The sequence below is a fragment of the Kogia breviceps genome, chromosome 1 (genome assembly GCF_026419965.1).
Source record: "Kogia breviceps isolate mKogBre1 chromosome 1, mKogBre1 haplotype 1, whole genome shotgun sequence".
NCBI classification, from domain to species: Eukaryota; Metazoa; Chordata; class Mammalia; order Artiodactyla; family Physeteridae; genus Kogia; species Kogia breviceps.
The window spans coordinates 12,470,774-12,485,424 of record NC_081310.1 but is presented as its reverse complement, the minus strand read 5'-3'; positions in this window follow the sequence as shown (position 1 = coordinate 12,485,424).

Below are 14,651 nucleotides of genomic sequence, written 5' to 3'. Positions count from 1 at the left end.
CCCTCCCTAAGATACATGGATAGTTTTTCTCTACCTCTCTACAGAGGGTAAAAATGAATAATAATCACTTTCCCATTTCACTTTTCAGTTAGGTCATTAGAATGTAACCTTATCTTCATCATTCAGATGCACTCACTACAGATTTTGAATAGGAAAAAAGTATTATGAAAAAAAGTATTATTAATAAGAAGGGATGACAGTTACTTGTAATGAAATGGAAAGCTTAAAAATGAGAATCTTACATTCCTAGCTCAAGTCACATTCATAAAACTACCTACTATGGTGATAATATATAAATAATAAATTATGATTATTTTGGTAATTACATGATTGAAAACCAGTCTCCAAGTTCAAATTCAGTGCTATGTTCTAAAATCTTATAATGTCAGTTGGAGTCATATCTATCTCAAGCCAGTGTTATGACTTTGATCATGCAAAAGTGTTTTTATAAAAATTATCATCTGGGCACAAAGAAAATTTGTATGTTTGAAAATATCCCAAACCATAACCTGCACTGAGCTTAACTTGTCATCAGAAATAATCTCCTCTCCTCCATAATGGAACGAAGATGCTTATACCTTGTGCTAATACATGGTCCACTTCATTACGTATCCTTAAAAATCCACATTTAAAATATCAAACTCAGCATTTCCATTGGAAAGTGATTTCTAGCTTGTAGTATTTAATATTGCCTGCCTATTCAAAGAGAACTGTATATTTTTTTTAAAAATCTGGTTTTCCTTTTTATTTATTTATTTATTTATTTTTGGCTGTGTTGGGTCTTTGTTGCTGCGTGTGGGCTTTCTCTAGTTGCGGCGAGCAGGGACTACTCTTGGTTGCAGTGCACAGGCTTCTCATTGCGGTGTCTTCTCTTTTTGTGGAGCATGGGCTCTAGGTGGGAGCAGGCTTCAGTAGTCGTGGTTCACAGGCTCTAGAGCACAGGCTCAGTAGTTGTGGCTCATGGGCTTAGTTGTTCCACGGCATGTGGGATCTTCCCAAACCAGGGCTTGAACCCATGTCCCCTGAATTGGCAGGCAGATTCTTAACCACTGTGCTGCCAGGGAAGTCCCTGGTTTTCAACAAATTTGTTTTTTGTTGTTTTTAAGAACGTAAGAACAGTGGTAGATAATGTCATATTACTTTTAGGTTTATGAATATCTCTGTATATATATATGTGTGTGTGTGTTTCTGTGTATTTAAGTATGTTTATATGTATTTCTGATTTATGAATAGCTGAAAAAATAAGTATTATGTATATAAAGCTAATTTGATCATTGGTTATGGCATCTATGTAGAAAAGGAAGTTTTAATTCCTAATAGGAAGTACTGGACTTGCTGCATATATATTATCCTTGGTAGTGAGAGTAGACTGGTCCCTTGGGACTGATTATTAAAGAAACAAACACTAAACTCCTATAGTTCTACTTTTCCAGGTGGTGACCAGATTAATTTTAAGGAGGTTAGCTCTACATAGTTTTATATTTTTATGTAATCCTACATAGCTGATGGTCAAAATATAGCACAATTGCTTGTGAAAATGTAATACAAATTATCTGTAAACATTGGTTTCTCTTCTCTGACTTAAAGTAGCAAATATGGAACCTGAACATGTTCTAGGTGACCCATGGATATAATTTCAAATAATCTCTCATAAATGTTCCATGAAATACTAGTCCCAAATATTTTTAGTATATCCTTTTAAAAATGAAAATTTAATGATTATATTTTAGACAAATAAGATGAGGAATTCCCGCTTAAGCAAAGTCAAATACTTTTCCTTATCACAGGCATTCTCAGAGCCTTTAATATACTAAATCACTTTGTGGAGAACATATTAGCAGCATTTTCAAAACTTATTTTCCCTTAGAAACCTTTTATCATGAAATGTTTATTAAATCTATGTGCTGTAGAACACATTTTTATAAATATTACTATAGTAATGGCCACATTGTAAAAATGATTTTCTCTTCTCTTCAGAATTTATCTGCCAGTGGGTGTTAGATCAGGGTTAAGTAGCTATCTAAAATCATTTCATATAATGTAGCTAGTTAGAAGGAGCAGTATATTACTTTTAAATTTTGGATAAGTAACACCTACCAAGAAGGAATGACTTAGTGAGTTTTCACTTGAAAAGTAGGTAGCTAATACTTACGTCACATGACAGTCACCTAGTTTATATTGCCAGTGTAGGAAAATAATCATTTGAAAGGAATGAAGATTCTTTTATAGAAACCATGCATTTTATCTGAGACTGAAGTTGGTTTCTCAACCATATTCAAACAGCTGATCTCCTAGTAAGACTATTTAAGACCCTAAAGTTTTGTGCAGTCAAAAACTATGTTTAAACCAATTTAATTTGTGATAAGTAAAAGATAAAGACTTAAGCACTTTAGGGACTTCCCTGGTGGTGCAGTGGTTAAGAATCTGCCTGCCAATGCAGGGAACATGGGTTCGAGGCCTGGTCCAGAAGGATCCCACATGCAGCAACAAAGACTCAACACAGCCAAAAGTAAATAAATAAAAAAAATTAAATAAATTTTTAAAAAAGAGATTTAAGCACTTTAAGGAGAATTAGGATAAAAATTGGAGGGGAAATAACTTGAATAAAATGAGATTAACTATAAAACTTAAAATGTCATGTCTTAATAGTAGTATATTTCTGATTCAAGGCTAATGAAAGTATTCATTAAAAAGTCAAGAAGATTTAGCAGAATGGAAACTGTAAAAGCGGCCAGCAGTTGGGAGACTAGTTACTCCATTAAACTAGTGACTAGATCACCTTGCTGACCTTTCTGATTGTAGAATGAGAGCAAGATTCTTTAGAAAATTGCAGAAAAAAACAGACCTCTGTTCTCTCCTGACACATTTTTTTTTATTATTATAAAAAAGAAGGATAAAGAATATGTGAATGAAAGCAAAAACAAAATGAAGTTTTAAAATAAATCTAAAGATAAACAATAAATAGTAATTATGGGGAGGCAAAAGAACTCCCTATTAAAGAATAAAATGGGATTAGATAAAATACTCCAAGAATAATTGCTCTATGGACAAAAAATATAGAAAAAGAAGCTCTAATCTCAGTAGATTTTTAAAAAAATGATATATGACTTCACACCAGCCTCAAGGCCAGTTCTTTGTATATCAACACAGTGTAGGAATCAATCATAAAAGGCTTTTCACCATTGAGAGAGACTTTATCAGGTTTTTACTTAGCTGTAAGAGAGTATCAAGGGAAATTCAGAAGACACTAACTACCATCTGACCCCATTTGCTACATACTCTTCCATGCTGTCTACCACCCATTATTGTTATTATCTATTACTACGTACATGTTACTAACAACCGTGTGTTCAGGGGGCATAATTGAGGATGGGCATACTTCACATTTAAGATGAGGTTGGCATTAAAATACTAAGCACAAAGAAAATATATTAGTAAATGTATCAAGTTGGAATTAAAACCAACTGGTCATCAAAAGACACAATCAAGTGAGTGGAAAGAAGAAAATAGAACATATAATCAAAAGTACCTTCATTTCTATATTATATAAAGGACTTACATTAATCAGTAAGCAAAAGTAAAATTATGCAATAGAAAATCAGACAAAAGACTTAAACATGGACTTCATAAAAGAGGCAATCCAAATGTCAAAAGCATATGAAAACATACATTTCTAAAAAAAAAAAATCAAGAAAATATAAGTTAAAATCAAACTGAGGAGAGGACCTTCAAGACGGCGGAGGAGTAATATGTGGAGATCACCTTCCTCCCCACAGATACATCAGAAATACATCTACATGTAGAACAACTCCTACAGAACACCTACTGAATGCTGGCAGAAGACCTCAGACTTCCCAAAAGGAAAGAAACTCCCCACGTACCTGGGTAGGGCAAAAGAAACAACAGAGACAAAAGAATAGGGACAGGACCTGCACCTCGGGGAGGGAGCTGTGAAGGAGGAAAAGTTTCCACACACTAGGAAACCCCTTCACTGGTGGAGACAGGGGAGGCAGTGGGGGGAGCTTCACAGCCACGGAGGAGAGCGCAGCAACAGGGGTGCAGAGGACAAAGCGGAGAGATTCCTGCACAGAGGATCGGTGCCAACAGCACTCACCATTCTGAGAGGCTTGTCTGCTCACCCACCAGGGTGGGTGGGGGCTGGGAGCTGAGGCTCAGGCTTCGGAGGTCAGATCCCAGGGACAGGACTGGGGTTGGCAGTGCTAACACAGCCTGAAGGGAGGGAGTCGGGAAAAAGTCTGGACCTGCCTAAGAGGAAAAACACCATTGTTTCAGGGTGCGCGAGGAGAGGGGATTCAGAGCACTGCCTAAATGAGCTCCAGAGACGGGTGCAAGCCACTGCAATCGGTGCAGACACCAGAGACTGGCATGAACCGCTAGGGCTGCTGCTGCCGCCACCAAGAAGCCTGAATGCAGGCACAGGTCACTATCCACACCTCCTCTCCCAGGAGCCTGTGCAGCCCACCACTGCCAGGGTCCCGTGATCTAGGGACAACTTCCCTGGGAGAACACACGGTGCGCCTCAGGCTCTTGCAAATTCACGCTGGCAGCCTCGCCCCACATATGGTACCCTTCCCTCCCCTAGGCCTGAGTGAGCCAGAGCCCCCTGATCACCTTCTACTTTAACCCTGTCCTGTCTGAGCGGGAACAGATGCCCTCAGGCAACCTACACGCAGAGGCGGGGCCAAAAACAAAGCTGAACCCCAGGAGCTGTGCGAACAGAGAAGAGAAAGGGAAATCTCTCCCAGCAGCCTCAGGAGCAGCAGATTAAATCTCCACAATCAACTTCATGTACCCTGCATCTGTGGAATACCTGAATAGATGATGAATCATCCCAAATTGAGGCGGTGGACATTGGGAGCAACTGTAGACTTGGGATTTTCGTTCTGCATCTAATTTGTTTCTGGTTTTATGTTTATCTTAGTTTAGTCTTTAGAGTTTATTATCATTAGTAGATTTGTTTATTGATTCCGTTGATCTCTTCCTTTTAATTTTTTAAATATACACATGTTTTTCTCCTTTTTCTCTTTTGTGAGTGTGTGTGTGTATGCTGCTTTGTGTGATTTTGTCTGGATAACTTTGCTTTTACAGTTTGTCCTAAGGTTCTGTCTGTTCTTCTTCTATTTTTAATAATAATTTTAAATTTTTTAAAATAACTTTATTTTTTTCTTTCTTTTTCATTCTTTTTTTCGCCCTTTTCTTCTGAGCCATGTGGCTGACAGGGTCTTGGTGCTACGGCAGGGTGTCAGGCCTCTGGCTATCAGGTGGGAGAACCAAGTTCAGGATATGGGTCCACCAGAGACCTTGCAGCTCCACATAATATCAAAGAGCAAAAGCTCTCCCAGAGATCTCCATCTCAATGCTAACTCCCAGCTCTACTAAATGACCAGAAAGCTACAATGCTGGACACCCTATGCCAAACAACTAGAAAGACAGGAAAACAACCCCACCCATCAGCAGAGAGGCTGCCTAAAACCATAATAAGGTCACAGACATCCCCAAACACACCACCATAAGCAGTCCTGCCTAACAGAAAGACAAGATCCAGCCTCATCCACCAGAACACAGGTACCACTCCCCTCCACCAGGAAACTTACACAACCCACTGAACCTACCTTAGACACTGGGGGCAGGCATCAAATACAACGGGAACTACGAACCTGCAACCTGCACAAAAGAGACCACATACACAGTAAGTTAGGCAAAATGAGAAGACAAGAGAAACACACAGCAGATAAAGGAGCAAGGTAAAAACCCACCAGACCAAAGAAATGAAAAGGAAATAGGCAGTCTACCTGAAAAAGAATTCAGAGTAATGATAGTAAAGATGATACAAAATCTTGGAAGGAGAATGGAGAAAATACAAGACATGTTTAACAAGGACCTAGAAGAACTAAAGTGCAAACAAACAATGATGAAAAACAAAATAAATGAAATTAAAAATTCTAGAAGGAATCAATAGCAGAATAATGGAGGCAGAAGAACAGATAAGTGACCTGGAAGATAAAATAGTGGAAATAACTACCACAGAGCAGAATAAAGAAAAAAGAATGAAAAGAATTGAGGACAGTCTCAGAGACCTCTGGGACAACATTAAACACACCAACATTCGAATTATAGTCATCCCAGAAGAAGAAGAGAAAAAGAAACGGACAAAGACAATATATGAAGAGAATATAGTTGAAAACTTCCCTAATATGGGAAAGGAAATAGTCAAGTCCAGGAAGTGCAGAGAGTCCCATACATGATAAATCCAAGGAGAAGTACACCAAGACCCATATTATTCAAACTATCAATATTTAAATACAAAGAAAAAATATTAAAAGCAACAAGGGAAAAACAATAACATACAAGGGAATCCTCATAAGGTTAACATCTGATCTTTCAGCAGAAATTCTGCAAGCCAGAAGGGAGTGGCAGTACATATTTAAAGTGAGGAAAGGGAAAAACCTACAACCAAGATTATTGTATTCAGCAAGGATCTCATTCAGATTCAATGGAGAAATTAAAACCTTTACAGACAAGCAAAACCTAAGAGAATTCAGCACCACCAAACCAGCTTTACAACAAATGCTGAAGTTACTTTTCTAGGCAGGAAACATAAGAGAAGAAAAAGACCTACAATAACAAACCCAAAACAATTAAGAAATGGTAATAGGAACATACATATCGATAACTACCTTACATGTAAATGGATTAAATGCTCCAACCAAAAGAGATAGACTGGCTGAATAGATACAGAAACAAGACCTGGATATATGCTGTCTACAAGAGACCAACTTGAGACCTAGGGACACATACAGACTGAAAGAGAGGGGATGGAAAAAGTAATTCCATGCAAATGGAAATCAAAGAAAGCTGGAGTAACAATTCTCATATCAGACAAAATAGACTTTAAAATAAAGACTATTAGAAGAGACAAGGACACTACATAATGATCAAGGGATCAATCCAAGAAGAAGACACAACAATTGTAAATATTTATGCACCCAACATAGGAGCACCTCAATACATAAGGCAAATGCTAACAGCCATAAAAAGGGAAATCAACAGTAACACAATCATAGTAGGGGACTTTAACACTCCACTTTCACCAATGGACAAATCACCCAAAATAAAAGTAAATAAGGAAATGCAAGCTTTAAATGATACATTAAACAAGATGGACTTAATTGATATTTATAGGAAATTCCAATCAAAAACAACAGAATACATTTTCTTCTTAAGTGCTCATGGACACTCTCCAGGATAGATCGTATCTTGGGTCACAAATCAAGCCTTGGTAAATTTAAGAAAATTGATATCTTATCAGATATCTTTTCTGACCACAATGCTATGAGACTCTATGTCAATTACAGGAAAAAAAAACTGTAAAAAATACAAATGCATGGATGCTAAACAATACACCACTAAATAACCAAGACATCACTGAAGAATTCAAAAATTAAATCAAAAAATACCTAGAAACAAATGACAGTGAAAGCACAATGACCCAAAACCTATGGGATGCAGCAAAAGCATTTCTAAGAGGGAAGTTTAGAGCAATACAATCCTACCTCAAGAAACAAGAATCATCTCAAATAAACATCCTAACCTTACACCTAAAGTAATTAGAGACAGAAGAACAAAACAACCCTAAAGTTAGCAGAAGGAAAGAAATCATAAAGATCATAGCAGTAATAAATGAAAAAGAAATGAAGGAATGGATAGCAAAGATCAATAACACTAAAAGCTGGTTCTTTGAGAAGATAAACAAAATTGATAAAACATTAGCCAGACTCATCAAGAAAAAAAATCAACAGAATTAGAAATGAAAAAGAAATAACAACTGACACTGCAGAAATACAAAGGATCATGAGAGATTACTACAAGCAACTGTATGCCAATAAAATGGACAACCTGGAAGAAATGAACAAATTCTTAGAAAAACACAACTTTCCAAGACTGAACCAGGAAGAAACAGAAAATATAAACAGATAATCACAAGCACTGAAATTGAAACTGTGATTAAAATTTTTCCAACAAACAAAAGCCCAGGACTAGATGGCTTCACACATGAATTTTATCAAACATTTAGAGAAGAGCTAACACATAAAGTCTTCCAAACTATAGCAGAAGGAGGAATACTCCCAAACTCATTCTACAAGGCCACCATAACTCTGATACCAAAACCAGAGAAAGATGCAACAAAAAAAGAAAACTACAGGCCAATATCACTGGTGAACATAGATGCAAAAATTCTCAACAAAATACTAACAAACAGAATCTAACAGTACATTAAAAGGATCATACATCATGATCAAGTGGGGTTTATCCCAGGAATGTGAGGATTCTTCAATATATGCAAATCAATCAATGTGATAAACCATATTAACAATTTGAAGGATAAAAACCACATCATCCTTGCAATATATGCAGAAAAACTTTCCAAAAAATTGAACACCCTCTTATGACAAAAACTCTCCCGTAGTTTTTAGTAGTAGGCATAGAGGGAACTTACCTCAACATAAGAAAGGCCATATATGAAAAACCCACAGCCAACATCATTCTCAATGGTGAAAAACTGAAACCATTCCTCACTAAGATGCAGAATAAGACAAGTTTGCCCCATCTCACCACTACTGTTCAACATAGTTTTGGAAGTTTCAGCCACAGCAATCAGAGAAGAAAAAGAAATAAAAGGAATCCAAATCAGAAAAGAAGAAGTAAAGCTGTCACTGTTTGCAGATGACATGATACTATACATAGAGAATCCTAAAGATGCTACCAGAAAACGACTAGAGCTAATCAATGAATTTAGTAAAGTAGCTGGATACAAAATTAATGCACAGAAATCTCTTGCATTTCTATATACTAATGATGAAAATTCTGAAAGAGAAATTAAGGAAACACTCCCATTTACCATTGCAACAAAAAGAATAAAATACCTAGGAATAAACCTACCTAAAGAGACAAAGACCTGTATGCAGAAAACTATAAGACACTGATGAAAGAAATTAAAGATGATACCAACAGATGCAGAGATATACCATATTCTTGGATTGGAAGTATCAACATTGTGAAAATGACTCTACTACCCAAAGCAATCTACAGATTCAATGCAATCCCTATCAAACTACCACTGGCATTTTTCACAGAACTAGAACAAAAAATTTCACAATTTGTATGGAAACACAAAAGACCCCAAATAGCCAAAGCAATCTTGAGAAAGGAAAACAGAGCTGGAGGGATCAGGCTCCTGGACTTCAGACTATATTACAAAGCTATGGTAATCAAGACTGTACGGTACTGGCACAAAAACAGAACTATAGATCAATGGAACAGGATAGAAAGCCCAGAGATAAACCCATGCACATATGGTCACCATATCTTTGATAAAGGAAGCAGGAATATACAGTGGAAAAAAGACAGACTCTTCAATAAGTGGTGCTGGGAAAACTGGACAGCTACATGTAAAAGAATGAAATTTGAACACTCCCTAACACCATACACAAAAATAAACTCAAAATGGGTTAAAGACCTAAATGTAAGGCCAGGCAGTATAAAACTCTTAGAAGAAAACATAGGCAGAACACTGCATGACCTAAATCACAGCAAAAAACTTTTTGACCCATCTCCTAGAGAAATGGAAATAAAAACAAAAATAAACAAATGAGACCTAATGAAACTTAAAAGCTTTTGCACAGCAAAGGAAACCATATACAAGACGAAAAGACAACCCTCAGAATGGGAGAAAATATTACCAAATGAAGCAACTGACAAAGGATTAATCTCCAAAATATACAAGCAGCTCATGCAGCTCAATATCAAAAAAAAAAAAAAAAACAACCCAATCCAGAAATGGACAGAAGACCTAAATAGACATTTCTCCAAAGAAGATATACAGATTGCCAAAGAACACATGAAAGGATGCTCAACATTGCTAATCATTAGAGAAATGCAAATCAAAACTACAATGAGGTATCACCTCACACCACTCAGAATGGCCATCATCAAAAAATCTACAAACAATAAATGCTGGAGAGGGTGTGGAGAAAAGGGAACCCTCTTGCATTGTTGGTGGGAATGAAAATTGATACAGCCACTATAGAGAACAGTATGGTGTTTCCTTAAAAAACTAAAAATAGAACTACCATATGAACCAGCAATCCCAGTACTGAGCATATATCCTGAGAAAACCATAATTCAAAAACAGTCATGTACCACAATGTTCATTGCAGCTCTATTTACAATAGCCAGGACATAGAAGCAAACTAAGTGTCCATCTACAGAGGAATGGATAAAGAAGATGTGGCACATGCATACATTGGAATATTACTCAGCCATAAAATGAAACTAAATTTCGTTATTTGTAGTGAGGTGGATGGACCTAGAGACTGTCATACAGAGTGAAGTAAGTCAGAAAGAGAAAAACAAATGCCATATGCTAACACATATATATGGATTCTTAAAAGAAAAATGGTTCTGAAGAACCTATGGGCAGGATAGGAATAATGACACAGACATAGAGAATGGACTTCAGGACATGGGGAGGGGGAAGGGTAAGCTGGGACAAAGTGAGAGAGTGGCATGGACATGTATACACTACCAAATATAAAATAGACAGCTAGTGTGAATTAGCTGCATAGCACAGGGAGATCATCTTGGTGCTTTGTGTCCACATAGAGGGGTGGGATAGGGAGGGTGGGAGGGAGATCCAAGATGGAGGAGATATGGGGATGTACACATATGTATAGCTTATTCACTTTGTTGTACAGCAGAAACTAGCACACCATTTTAAAGCAATTATACTCCAATAAAGATGTTAAAAAGTCTACAAACTGACCCAAATGTTCCATGTCACTCATTTATGCAGTTAACTCTTATCAAGCATTATGACATCAATTCTCTGCTTGTCTAACCTTATCAAACAATCTCAGCTTTAAAAATCTTCATTCACTCTTCCCCGTTACCTAATGGATAAAATTAGCATTCTTAAGTGTGATGCATCTGCCCTTTAATCTCTGTCCCTGATATAACAGTCTGATTTCATATCCCACTACTTCACTGAAAGATGCCCTCTGTTCTATCCATACTGGCATGTCATCACACCCCCCAAAATATAAATTTCTCATATTTGATTACAAGGTCAAACAGAAACTATAGGAATATAAGCAAAAAAGCAGACAAGAGCAAAAAATTATATGAAAGCAAAAATAAGAATAATATAATAGGATTAATCTAGGACTAAAGTCATTATGTAGATGTGTGTACACTATAATGTTATTACCTGGGTAGATATTAGAACCACATGTACTCTACGTTAGTTTTGATCACAAGAAATAAAAATATATACTAGACACTTAAGAAAGCTAAAGTTTTTCTGGACATTCAAATCTAAGTGAAATTCTGTAGGGTTCATGGAAAATTGGAAGAAGTATGCAAAGCCCTCATAAACATAGTTGACATTTACAGATTTCACATATATTAGGGACATTTTGCTAATAGAAACTTCTCATTTTGTGGAAATATTTATTTGAATTACTTTTGCAAATTTTTCAAGTGGTGAGTTTGATTCATGGAAGTGAATCATCTAGGTTTTGAGTGAGTCTAAGTGAGGAACCTACATTTCACTTTTGTACTTGTCTTTATATATGCAGTTATAAGGAAAGTAGTAATTTTTTTAAATGCCCCAACTTCTCATAATGTAACTGTCATTAATATCATACCATGTTCTCTACAACAGACCTAGTAATGCTTTTCATCGCAACCAAAAGTATTATTATTATTATTATTGTGTGTGTGTGTGTGTGTGTGTGTGTGTGTGTGGTACGCAGGCCTCTCACTGCTGTGGCCTCTCCCATTGCGGAGCACAGGCTCCGGATGCACAGGCTCAGCGGCCATGGCTCACGGGCCCAGCCGCTCCACGGCATGTGGGATCTTCCTGGACCGGGGCACGGACCCGTGTCCCCTGCATTGGCAGGCTGATTCTCAACCACTGAGGCGCCAGGGAAGCCTGAAAGTATTATTTTAAAGTGCAATTACAATGAAGGAAAATTAGGTGTGTGCTCCAAACACATCTATCCTAATGATCAAATGTATAATATGGCTTGATCTTCAGACAAAACACTTAATATTGAAAGATAGTATACTCTCAGTTCATCCTCCATAAATACCAATAGAGTTAATATTTATTGCTTAATAATTATGTTTTTGCTTCATTTGTTTATATTAGATGTCTAGGTGGTGACTTACTATTCAGCCCAGGTTATGAAATGGCAAAAAATAATACTTGGATTCAATCAAGACCAAACATGAAGGGAAATATTGGGTAACTCTAAAGCTGGTAAATTACACAGTAAGGAATCAATAGATACCAGTTATTTTTATCATCATCATCATCATCTTTTTTTTTGCATAAATATACCTGAAGTTTATTGTTTTCTTAATAGCATTTTTAAAAATTGGTTATTTATTTATTTATTTTTACAGCAGGTCCCTGTTGGTTATCTGTTTTAAATATAGCAGTGTGTACATGTTATTACCAAACTCCCAACCTATTCATATCTTTATTTGGTGCCAAACCTGAAAATTTATTTTTAAGCACTCTTTTTAAGGCGGCATTTAGTAGCAAATCCTCAATCAGCATACATCCTCTTCAGTATTAATAATTTCTTACCTCTGGCACTGAGCAAAGCAGTTTAAAACATAACATTGAATACTTATAAAACATTTTGAGCTAATTATTAACTTCTTACCAATTGTAAAGGGAATACTTATCTTAGAGTCTTGTTTTTCTAGATGTAATAATAGTAAACACCATCAAGTACATCTATGGTATTTACTGTGTACCAGATACTGTCCTAAATATTTTGTGTAAACTGACTAAGTTAATCCTCATAACAAACTAGTCAAATAGTTTCTTTTAATTTCATTTTACATATGAGAATATTGAGGCAAACAAAGAACAAATTATTTTCCAGAGCCACACATGGGAAAATGAATTATTTTAGGCACATCATCAAAAAATATTATTGTATTTTCTGATCTTATTTTATAAGACTTCAAAAATTATATTGAATAATAATAGTGGTTAAAGCTTGCAGCTCTGACACAGATGTAGAGAACAAATGTATGGACACCAAAGTGGGGAAAGTGGTGGTGGGTGGTGGTGGTGGGATGAATTGGGAGATTTGGATTGACATATATACACTAGTATGTATAAAATAGATAACTAATTAAAAAAAAAGCTTGCAGCTCTGGCTTCTTCTCTATTTAAAAGGAATTTATTTTGACATTCCGTGATTCTGGGTGTTATTGAGGTTGGTTTTTTAGAAAGGTCTACTATATTAAGAATATTTTAATGCAAATATTTAGTCTAGATGTTTAATAAGTGTGAACCCTAAATTTTTATCTAATTTCTTTTTGTCATTAAATGACAAGTTTGTCATTTATGCCTATTTTTCTTTTTCTTTGCAATTGTAATGAATTATGTTGTTGGCTGTTTTATGCATGCTATGCATGCTATTTCTTTCCATGCTATATTCTTTCCATTGCTGCACTCAAGTTGTTAATATTTTGTCTGTAATTTTTGAGTTAAATTTTATGTGTGATTTTGTTTGTTTTTCAGTTTGCATTATCTCAATCAAGTCTTAGTATTGAGAAATTAAGAGATATCTCTTCCATGTTTTATCCTTGTTTTATGATTTAGAAAAGTTTAAATAACCTTGGAAGTATGTGATTGTTTTTTAACTGAGTTATAAAGCAGTATGGGCTTGACTAACTTGTTTAATGGCAGCTATTTAACTTTGAAATATTGTTTGTAGTCTATTCAAATATATACCTTTTATAGAGCTAACAAAAGGTATATATTTGGAAATTATCTGTTGATTGTAGATTTTAAATTTGATGCACATATATTCTCATTATTAATTTAGTCTTTTTCACAATTTTTGTTCTGTTTCTTTCATATATTGGATATATTTGTTTCTCTGTATTTTTCTTAATGTGGCTACTCATCATTTTGTTTATTTATTTTTGATAGTTTAAGAACTCCTTGTCTGATAATTCCAACATCCCTGCCATATTTGAGTCTGTTTTTATAGCTTTCTCTTCTCCTTTTTTTTTTTTTTATTGTAGTATATATGTAATTTTTTGTTGAAAGCTTGACATAGTATTTGGTTAAAGGAAATGAAGTAACCAGACCTTTAGGTGAGTTTTTAATGTTTACCTGGCTAAGAAATATTGCCTCAGTTTATTTTTTGCTGTTCCTATAGGAGTGAAAGGCTAAAATTTCCTCTCATGATCTGTTTTTTATTGGGAGATTTCCCTAGAGACTATTTCTTGAACAGAGTCTGAGCCTTACACTTCTTTGCAGATGTAATCTTCTCTCATGTAGGAGTGTTGTTTATGTGACGGTGAAGTGTGGAGGGAGGGCAAACATTCTATAGTCCTGTAATTAGAGCTCAGTCTTTTAGTGAACCTGTGCCCCCTTGAGACCTTCTCAGCTTCCCTACTTCCCAGGCAGATGAGATAGGAAGTCTAGTAGGACCTGGAATTGGGTATTTCTCCTCCCTCATGTTAAGGACTAGAGGGGGCTCAAGTTGGGTATTTCCTTTTCCCAACATCATTTAGGTTCAAGCAAAGTAATTTCT